Here is an 11,256-nt window from a genome sequence, read left to right as displayed (position 1 = left end):
GGTTCCACATCAACTTATCTGAAGAAGATGGCCTAGCACTGATACTCAAAATAGAGTTTAGAACTAGACTAGGAACCAGAGCACTGAGTCCTACACAATCCCAAGAACCATCAGGATTAATGAACTCATTAGCAAGAAGATTAAGATCCACCAAAGGTGGCAGAGGCACAACCATGTCAATCAGAGAGCATGGTTTATCCATCACCTTAATCCATTGATCAGTCTAGAATTTCACAGAGGCACCATCCCCAATACTCCAGATATCCCCCAACTTTACAAATCTCTTAACTTTTGGTAAACCCCTGCATATAGGAGACACCCCAGAGGAGGGGTCAGTATGATTATGAAGAGTCAGATCTTTCTCATACTTGGCAAGCATAAGATCACTCCATAAATATTTCTTAGAGACAACCTTCCACAAGAGTTTACAGAGCAGAGCTAGATTAAAGAGATGAGAATCTCTAAACCCTAACCTCCCATCAGCTTTAGGCATACATAACTTTTCCCAGGTGCATAAATGAATAGCATTACCATTAGCATCATTCCACCAGAAATTACGACAAGCTTTATCCATTTTAGAGGTGATATCAAGAGGTAGATAAAAGGCAGACATGGAGTAAATAGGCTTTGCCTGTGCAATAGTGATAAAACATAAAATTAAATAGTTTACCTACGAAATGAACGATGAACTCAAAACGTAAGTAAACTAAAACTATCTTATGCTGCCTATGTTTATCAAAGATTCTACTCTCAATCCTATGAGATATAGTGGAGTAGAGTGATTCGCTTCCACTCCTAGTCCTTCCAAGATGTTAATGTTCTCTTCAGATAAGTACTCTTACTCTTTACTCTAGTCTAATGAGAGATTTTACGAAGTGGCAACTAGACTACGATGCAACTACCCACAAGATGCAACTAGTCGACTATTAGAACAACTATGGGAATGCTACGTTGATTCTATGATAAGGAGTTAGAGGGGGATTGATTCCACCTTAACTTCGACTTAATCCTACTAACGACGAATCGTCAGAATCGAATCGCTTCAAAAAAACAATATGGTTACTCCTAATCCCTAATTACACATGGCATTCCTACCAATTCATAACTAGCATGTGAACGATTAAACCCATTCTCATGGTGAACTAATCGTTTCTAGAGTGGAAAGGAATTTACGACGACTCTACGATAATCGGAATTAAGCTTTCATCAAGGCTTCTCAACCCCCTCTAATGGAGGTTTAGCCGAGAATCATTACGCAATCATTTTCGATTAAATTAAAACTAAACATAATATAAAAAATTAAAATTTACTAATCTAAATTAAACAATAATTAAAATCTAATTAATAACTAAGAATTGAATAACAAGTAATAAATGAAATCAGATCTAACACAAATGTAAATGACAAGAATCGAAATTAACAAACTAGCTATTTTATTAATCAATCTAATTAAGAATAATGATTCTAGAGTTTAATCTAAAACAAGAATTGGATTTGAAACTAAACTTAACATAAAGAATTAAATCTAGATCTAGAAGCTATTCTAATGGCTACTTTCTATTCTAAGCTACTTTTATTTTCTAACCTCTTATCTACCATTAACAAAGAGCTAAGCTTTTGTTTTTATACTTTCAGATCCAAAAATCGTGCATGGGCTTGGAGCCATATTTTGGGCCAGAGAATCAGGCCCAAAACCCAATTCTTTCAGTCTAAAAAGGCCTCTTCAGCTGCAGTTGGCTTCAACAGTCTTTTTGTCCACTTTTTCTCCTCTGATTGGATCAAGGCTTAGACCATTGGAAAGCTCTTTCCGAGCCGGTCGTTTTGACATAAGGTAGGACCCATTCTGAGGTCTGAGTCCAAAGATATGGCCTTCGGAAGTTCTCACGACTTTGTGTCTTCAAGTTTACGTCAAAATTTCGACTTTTCAGCTTTTGACCGGGCTTTAGAAAGGCTTTGTCTTCTTGAATCTTGGCCTTTAATCACGGAACTCCTTAGTAACCGACCTTTGCTTCTTTATCTCGCTAAAGTGGCACATATCTGCACATAATGGACTTTGAAGCCTGAAATGCATAAAAACACGTAATCAGTGTTAACTCTTAATTATTACTCACATAATTGGTCTAAAAGTATGTCTGTTACAGGGTTAAAACTACAGTTTTGGGCTCTTATCAAATAGCCTTAACTAGGGTAGTCTTACCTGCCTGTGAAAGCATTTTTCCTTGCCAATTTGAGATAGCCCCTCACACCTTATCCAAAAGAAAGCTGAAGTCTTGGATTTTTGATGTTGAGAAAATAATGGGAGAACCCAAGTATTTATCTCTCGCAGACATAGGTCTCACCTGAAGGGTATGCATTACAGCTTCTTGGGTGTCTCGAGAAGTACCTCCACTAAAAAGAATAGTGGACTTATTCAAATTCACCATCTGACCAGTGACATTACAATAAAAGTCCATAATCTTCTTGATTTTGTGAACTTCAAAAGGGGAAGTTTTTCCAAAAACAATTAGATCGTCAGCATAGAGCATATGTGAAACACTAGGTGCCCTCCTCGAGATCTTAATGCCAGAGATATCCTGTGCAGCTTGGGCCTGGAGAAGAAGTCTTGACAAGGCCTTAGTGAGAATGATGAAGAGATAGGGGGACAAGGGATCCCCTTGTCTAAGTCCCCTCAAAGGTGTGATAGTCCTAAGGGGGGACCCATTCAACAAGACATTATACTTCACTGTAGATATGCAGAATTCTACTAGACTTATCCACTTGCTCGAGAAACCCAGTTTAACCATGATAGCAAGAAGAGCTCCCCAATCAACTCGGTCATAAGCTTTCGACATATCAACTTTAAGAGCAAACAGACCCAGTTTATTCTTCTTATCCCTTTTTATCTTATGCACAATCTCATGAACCACTTCTATATTATCCCCAATAGATCTTTTGGGAGCAAAAGCCCCTTGATTAGGTGATATAAACTTAGGCAGTAAACTTCTTAGCCTATTTGCAAAGATTTTATAAATAACCTTATAAGAGACATTACAAAGGCTAATAGGTTTGTAATGAGAAGTATTTGAGGGGCAATCAATCTTAGGAATCAAAGAAATGTAAGTTTGATTGAGGTATATTCCAAACATGCCAGTATTGAAAAAACATTGTACCATCCTCACTAGATCCTCCCCAACCAGTCGCCAATACTTTTGATAGAACATCGTAGGAAAGCCATCAGGCCCCGGAGCCTTCAAACCACCCATACTCTTCACCACCTTTCTAATCTCAGTTCTAGATGGACATCTAGTTAGAGAAACATTTTCAGAGATAGAGATATAGGGATCAAACAAATCTAGGATGATGTCAAGGGAAGGTAGAAGAGCTGGATTTGGTGGAGGTCTGAAAGTATCCTCAAAAGATGAAATGGACTCTTGTGCAACTTTCGGTCTAGAAGTAACCCAAAGACCTGCTTCATTTTGAATTTTGTCAATATTATTCCTTGTCCTTCTGAAACTAGCATTAGAATGGAAGAATTTAGTATTGTTATCAGCCTCCAAAACCATAGAAGTATTTGAGTGGTACTTCCAATATGATTCCTCCTTTTTGTACAACTCCAAGATATGCTCCTTTATATTCTTAATCTCCTCCAGCACGAGATCAGAAACAGGGCCAGCCAGGAGAGAAGAGAGAGCAGATTCAGCTTCTTTAATTTGAGAAAAAATATTTCCAAAATAAGTTTTGTTCCAAACCCTCAAAGAGGATACCAGCTCAACAAGTTTAGAGTTCAGATTGAATGAAGGAGACCCATGAACATGAGTCTGCCAACAATGCTGAATCACATCCATACAAGAGGGGTCTTTAGTCCACATCTCATGAAACCTAAAGGGTTTAGGGCCATAATCAATCTTCCCATAAACATAAACAGCTAAGGCAACATGATCAGAAGAAAGAGTAGTGACATGATCCACATAAACCAGAGGAAAGAGATTTAACCACTCAGCATTAGCAACAACACGATCAATCCGCTCCCTTATATTAGCAGCCTCTAATCTATTATTCAACCAAGTAAACGCAGGACCATGATAGCCAAGATCGACCATCTCAAGATCCTCCATTAAGGAAACAAAATCATCAATATACCTAGAGGGTGTGGGATTCCCACCCTCCTTTTCAGACAAACTAGTAATCAACCAAGGCCCAGAAAGAACATTTCTCAAATCTCTTAAATAGTTCCAAACAGCAATTCGTTTATGAGCAACAAGATTTCCATATATAAAAGATACATGCCATGAAACATTCGAGAGGTAATTTAAAAACGTACCAGAGATAGCATTTTTGTTCCCATCCACCACTGAGAAAGAAATGTTATCCTTATAGAGAACATCAAGGCCTCCACTTCTTCCAACAGGATCAACTGCATAAACTTGAGGATACTTAAGCTTTTTCTGTATATGCTTCAACTTCTTATATAATAATTTAGTCTCGATTAAAAATAAAACATCATGATCAAACTTCTTAACTAAAGCTGAAACACTACGAATGGCCTCAGGAGAGCCCATTCCCCGACAGTTCCAGGATGTAATCATGGCTTCTTCAGGAAAGCTTACAAAACCCAACAAACTCACACTTATACAACTCCAATCTTTGAAGAAAACAAAGACTAAATCGGTGGAACTCCGAAAATAACAGAAAGAATCAAATTGTATCTCACAATCGACTTCACAAACCCAGAAGATAAAGACATTCAATCACTTTCTTACCACCCTCCAAAAGGCTCATCGAAAGTTATTCATAAAACTGAAATTGGATCACTGTCTCTGAAAAATACTTCAGCAAGATCATTATAAAGTGATATTCTACCAGCTCAGAAAACCCAGAATAGGACTAACACTTCACCACAAGAAAGAGCCTAGCTATCAATGGAAAAATTCTCTTTTCAGCAATTCATCCCTAACTAACACACAGGAAATTGGCGAATCAAGACCTAGTTTTCTTTCAGCAGAGCATTATGTATCTCAATGGTATTAGCATCACTTGTAACCCAATTCACCGCTGATATAAACACACCAAAACAGATGCACCTTCACTACAAACTTTATATAAAAGAATAAGACTTGAAATTCAGTAGAAATAGGTAATTCAGTAGAAATTGGAAGAAAGTGATTGAGGTAATTAGCTACTAGGATCATAATTCATCATCTTATACAACTAGGTAATGGCCTGAATCTGATCGGAGTTGGCCTGAAACTCATCGGAAATACTCTGGAAGGTCGTAACTTTGGGATACTCTACCACCTTAGGCAGGCACGGCTATCACACTGAGAATAAATGGAAACATAAAGTTGTAAAGTTGTCTTCTTCCTAAAGTTCATACCGTTTCACTTCAGATCTCAAACCGGCAAAGCAAAATCGTGAAGAAGAAGGAGCAAAATCGTGAAGATGAAGGAGCAAAATTGATTGAATTCTCAGTCCTTCAAGTCCATGGGTGCTCCAATCGATCTGTTAGGTCATTACTTGATTCAATCTCTTCAGCAAAGAAAGGGCATCTCAGCTTTATGCCTCTGTAGCTTCCAAGGTTATGAAGAGTAATTCTCTCTGAACTCAGATGTGAGGATTTGACCAGAGAGAGATTAACTCAAAAACCTGTAACTCTGAAACCTTCGCAGCAGCAAAAGAATTAGTGCTTTGTTCTGCCACACCTTGTCACCTTAACTTGGCATTGACTCATCATAGGCGCGCAGCTCAAAGTACCTGGAGCCCTGGAGGGGTTACATACATGATCGCCATATACCAAAAATATTGGCTCAGAGAGTGCTAGCTTAGTCGTAAATGGTGAAGATGCAAGTAGAAAATCAATCTGACCTAAACGGAACTACACCAAATTTTTGTTTGTGTGTATCCAGGCGACTAATAAAGGTTCCTGCTGGTGATAGAAGAAGGCTCTTCATCAATTTTAATAGCAGCCTTGATCAATCGACAGTATTTCGATGCCAACCAACTATATATATCTTGTTCAGAATTCTAGACTGATGAATGGCTTTTTCCAAGATGATTATTGTTGATAGTTTGTTTTTGAAGAAGTTAGAATCTATGACCAACAAAAGAAACAACAAATATATTGTTAAGCACATGTATCAAACGGTAGTATCCAAAATCTTTCAAGTTCTTTTATATGCTTCTACAGCTCTAAACTTACACCAAAACATCAAACTTTACATTCGCACAAAAAATCCTTAGATATATATTATAGTTATACCCCTTGGCTCTATTTTTTGGAGCTTTCATAGAGACTCCAACTTTTGTAAAACACTTTGCTTAATTACGGAAAAATGTGAGAGAAAATTGGAAGTTTACGTATACTCCCAAAAAAACCAAACATTATTACCGGAAAAAAAAATAGATATATATTATAGCTATACTCTCTTGGCTTTATTTTTTATTTTTTTGGAGCATTCATAGAGACTCCTACTTTTGTAAAACACTTTGCTTGATTACTAGAAAATATGAGAGAAAATTGAAAGTTTATGTATACTCCCAAAAAAACCAAACATTATTACCATAAACAAAGATATCACCTCTCTCTATATTAAAGCTGAGTACATATTATGTGGACAATCTTTTTTCTAGGTGGCGCATTCTTGAGACATAGGTATGCCATGTGGACACTCTTAATTAATCATAAAAAGTTTTCTAATACAACATGAACTCTTAATCTTAAGAAGTTTCCTAATACATCACAACTCTAATAAGTCAATCAACATCTGACAAGAAAATTTTATACGACTCCAATAAAAAAACATTGCTAAATCAACTCCAAAAACTTATGCTAATAATTATCAGTCATTGAATTCCTCACAAAAATTTAGGGGATGCAAATTTTAGAAATGATTCTGGCCATATGGGGTCTAAAACCCTGTATATATTATAGCTATACCCTCTTGGCTCTATTTTTTGGAGTCTTCATAGAGACTCCAACTTTTGCAAAACACTTTGCCCAATTATGGGAAAATAGGAGAGAAAATTGGAACTATACGTATACTCCCAAAAAAACCAAACATTATTACCGAAAAAAAGGAGATCCTTAGATATTATAGCTATACCCTCTTGGCTCTATTTTTTAGAGCTTTCATAGAGACTCAAACTTTTGTAAAACATTTTGCTGAATTACGGGAAAATAGGTACATATGCTCCTAAAAAAACCAATTATTATTACCGAAAAAAAAGGAGACAAATATTGGAAAATACTATCACATGCTTTTTCTCACATTTTTTTCTTTTCCTCTATTCTAAACACTCAAATGTAATTAAGAAAATAAAATTATACTTGCATATTCTATAAAATATACTTGCTCAATAACTTGATTCTCCAACTGTTCACGAGATGTAATTCTTACCAACTGTTCAATGTTGCTACCACGGTATGGTCAATGCACGTTAATGGAAACACAATACTTTTTTAAATCCCACAGTGTAGCACTTGAGATCTCTCATCTCTCTAAAAGCCTAAGCCGCCTAAATAGTATTTGAGATATCTCTAAAAGCCTAAAGACTAATGTGTTTCCATTATCAATGTGATTAAATATTATAAATCACAAAAAGCCTAACGAAAAACCTTCTAATTTGGATTTATGTTTTTATCGTAGCATAGATAATTTTGTCTCTTTGATGATATATACCATATAGCGAATCATGATTAATTAATTATTTTTTTTTATATTTTTTTAATATTATGTTTGCAAAGCAAGGACACTATATAAGCTTGAATCAATAGAAGTTGGTATTATACACAATCTTAGATAATTAAGGGGAAATCGGAAACTTGATATAAATGTTGAACTAACCTCAAACAATTATTAACGCGCAATCGGAAACTGGCCTGGATGCAAATGCATTTACCAAACCACAAAGAATAATTAACGAGAAATCAGAAATTGGATGCAAGTGCATTGAACTAACCTCAACGAATAATTAACGAGATATCGAAAACTCGATGCAAATACATCGAAACAAACTAACTTTAAAGAATAATTAATGCGAAATCGGCAACTGGATACAAATGCATTGAACTAACATCAAAGAATAATTAATGGGAAATCGAAAATATGATGCAACTTCACTGAACTAACCTCAGAGAATAATAAATTGTGGGAAATCGGCAACAGGATGCAAATGCATTGGATTGGCCTCAAAAAATAATTAACAGGAAATCGGAAACTCAATGCAAATGCATTGAACTAACCTAAAAAAGAGTTAACGGAAAATCGGAAACTGGATGCAATTGCATTCAACTAACTTCAGAATAATTAACAAAAAATCGAAAATTGGATGCAACTGCATTTAACTAACGTCATAAATTAATTAAGGGGAAATCGAAAACTGAGAGCAAATGTGTTGAACTAACCTCAAATAATAATTAACGGAAAATAAAAAACGGAATGCAACTAAATCGAGCTAATTAACCTCAAAGAATAATTAACTGGTAATCAGAATCTAGATACAACTACATGATACTAACATCAGAGATCGATTAATTAACATGAAATCGAAAACGGATGCAACTCCGTGAAACTAATTAACCTAAACGGAAAATTAACGGGTTATCAAAATTTTAATGCAAATGAATTAAGTTTACCACAAAGAATAATTAACGGGAAATCGTAAAATGAAACAATCGAATCTAGAAGTAAATGTATTGAACTAACATCAATGAATAAGAATGGGAAATCGAAAAATAGATGAAATTGCATTGAACTAACCTCAAATAATAATTAACGGGAAATCAAAAACTGAATGCAAATGCGTAGTAGCCTCAAAAAATAATTATCGCGAAATCAACAACTGGATGCAACTGTATCGAACTAACCTCATAGTATAATTAACGAGATATCGGAAACTGGATGCAACGACATTGAACTAACCTCAAAGAATAATTAACGATAAATTGGGAACTAGATGCAAATGCATTGAACTAACCTAAAAAAAAAAAAAAAAAAAAAAAACTCGGAAACTGGATGCAACTACATGTAGCTAACCTCAAAGAATAATTAATGAAAAATTATAAATTAGATGCAAATGCATTGAATTAACCTCAGAGAATAATTAACGGGTAATCGGAAACAGAATGCAAATGCATAAAACTAGCCTCAAAGAATAATTAAAATGAAATCATAAACTGGACGCAAATACATTGATCGAACTAACCTCAAAGAATAATTAATGGAAAATCAGATACAGAATGCAAATGCATGAAACTAACCTCATAAAATATTTAACGAGAAATAAACAATTATATTAGATGCAACTGTGTTGAACTGGCCTCATAGACTAAACAAGAACTCGGAAACTATTGAACATACCTCAAAGAATAAATAACGGGAAATCAGAAACTACATGCAAATGCATGGAACTAGTCTCAAAAAATAATTAACACGAAATTAATAATTGGATGCAGCTGCATCATATCGAACTAACCTCATAATATAATTGACAAACTAGAAATCGGAAACTAGATACAACAACATTGAACTAACCTCAAAGAATTATTAATGGAGAATCAGAAATTAGATGCAACTGCAAGGAACTAACCCCAAATAATATATAATTAATATGAAATCGAAAACTGGAGGTAACCACATTGAATTAACCTCAAAGAATAATTAAGGGCAAATTGGGAACTAGATGCAAATGCATTGAACTAACCTTAAAAAAAAAATAAATAAATAAATAAATAAATAAATAAATAAAAAAAAATAAAAAAAAAAAAAAAAAAATGGATGCAACTACATGTAGCTAACCTCAAAGAATAATTAACTGAAAATTATAAATTAGATGCAAATGCATTGAACTAACCTCAGAGAATAATTAACGAGCAATCGGAAACAGAATGCAAATGCATAGAACTAGCCTCAAAGAATATTTAAAGTGAAATCATAAACTGGACGCAAATGCATTGATCGAACTAACCTCAAATAATAATTAACGGAAAATCAGAAACAGAATGCAAATGTATGGAACTAACCTCATAGAATATTTAACGGGAAATAAACAATTATATTAGATGCAACTGTGTTGAGCTAGCCTCATATACTAAATAAGAACTCATAAACTATTGAACGTACCTCAAAGAATAAATAACGGGAAATCAGAAACTATATGCAAATGCATGGAACTAGTCTGAAAAAATAATTAACGCGGAATTAATAATTGGATGCAACTGCATCATATCGAACTAACCTCATAATATAATTAACAAGCTAGAAATCGGAAACTGGATACAACAACATTGAACTAACCTCAAAGAATTATTAACAGGGAATCAGAAATTATATGCAATTGCAAGGAACTAACCCCAAATAATATATAATTAACATGAAATCGAAAACTGGATGCAAATAACCTCAAAGAATAATTAACGGAAAATTGAAAATGGATGCAAATGCATCGAAATAACTTCAAAAAAGAATTAACGTGAAATTAAAAATTGGATGCAACTGCATAGATTTAACTTCAAAGAATAATTAACGGAAAATCGGAAACTGAATGCAAATGTATTGAACTAACCTCAAATAATAAACAACAGGAAATTGGAAACTTGGTGCAACTGCTTGGAACTAACATCAAAGAAAAATTAACCAAAAATAGGAAATTGGTTGCAAATGCATCGAAATAAAACGGGAAGTCGAAAATTAGATGAAACTGTATTGAATTAACCTCAAAAAATAATTAATGGAAAATTGGAAAGTATATGCAAATGCATTGAACTAACCTCAAAACATAGTTATATATTATAGGAGTGAGAATGTCTCTACAAGTACTGTTTTGCAGTTAAAATGGTGTTTATCATATCATTTTTCATATGATCGGGAATGTCTTGATATTCAAGTAGTTTCAATATAATTCTAGTCTTATTGGGTATTCTCACAAAAATTTTATCAAACTTCTACATTAATTGACAAAAAAAAGTCGAAGTGGGTTCGTTTTTTTTGACGGAGTGTAGAATTTTCACACTACAAAAAATTTGAATGGGTGATCAATATAATATTCATATCTTATAGCTCAACACATTTATTAATATTTATCAGATTAATTTAATATATCATCATCCGTTTGTAGGACGGATTCAAAAGCTAGTATGTATGAAAAAGGAATTGTTTTTCACTATAGTTCCACGAATTAAGAAAGAGTCCGAATTTGTGGACACAGCAGATTTCTATTGGTTAAATCCATTTTCGGTCAGTTTAACAGTATTTTTAGACAGTAACACAATTTTTTTGGGCA

This window comes from Coptis chinensis, chromosome 2 (genome assembly GCF_015680905.1).
Source record: "Coptis chinensis isolate HL-2020 chromosome 2, ASM1568090v1, whole genome shotgun sequence".
Taxonomy (NCBI): Eukaryota; Viridiplantae; Streptophyta; class Magnoliopsida; order Ranunculales; family Ranunculaceae; genus Coptis; species Coptis chinensis.
The sequence above is the reverse complement of the archived record's forward strand: the minus strand, read 5'-3'. Positions refer to the sequence as shown.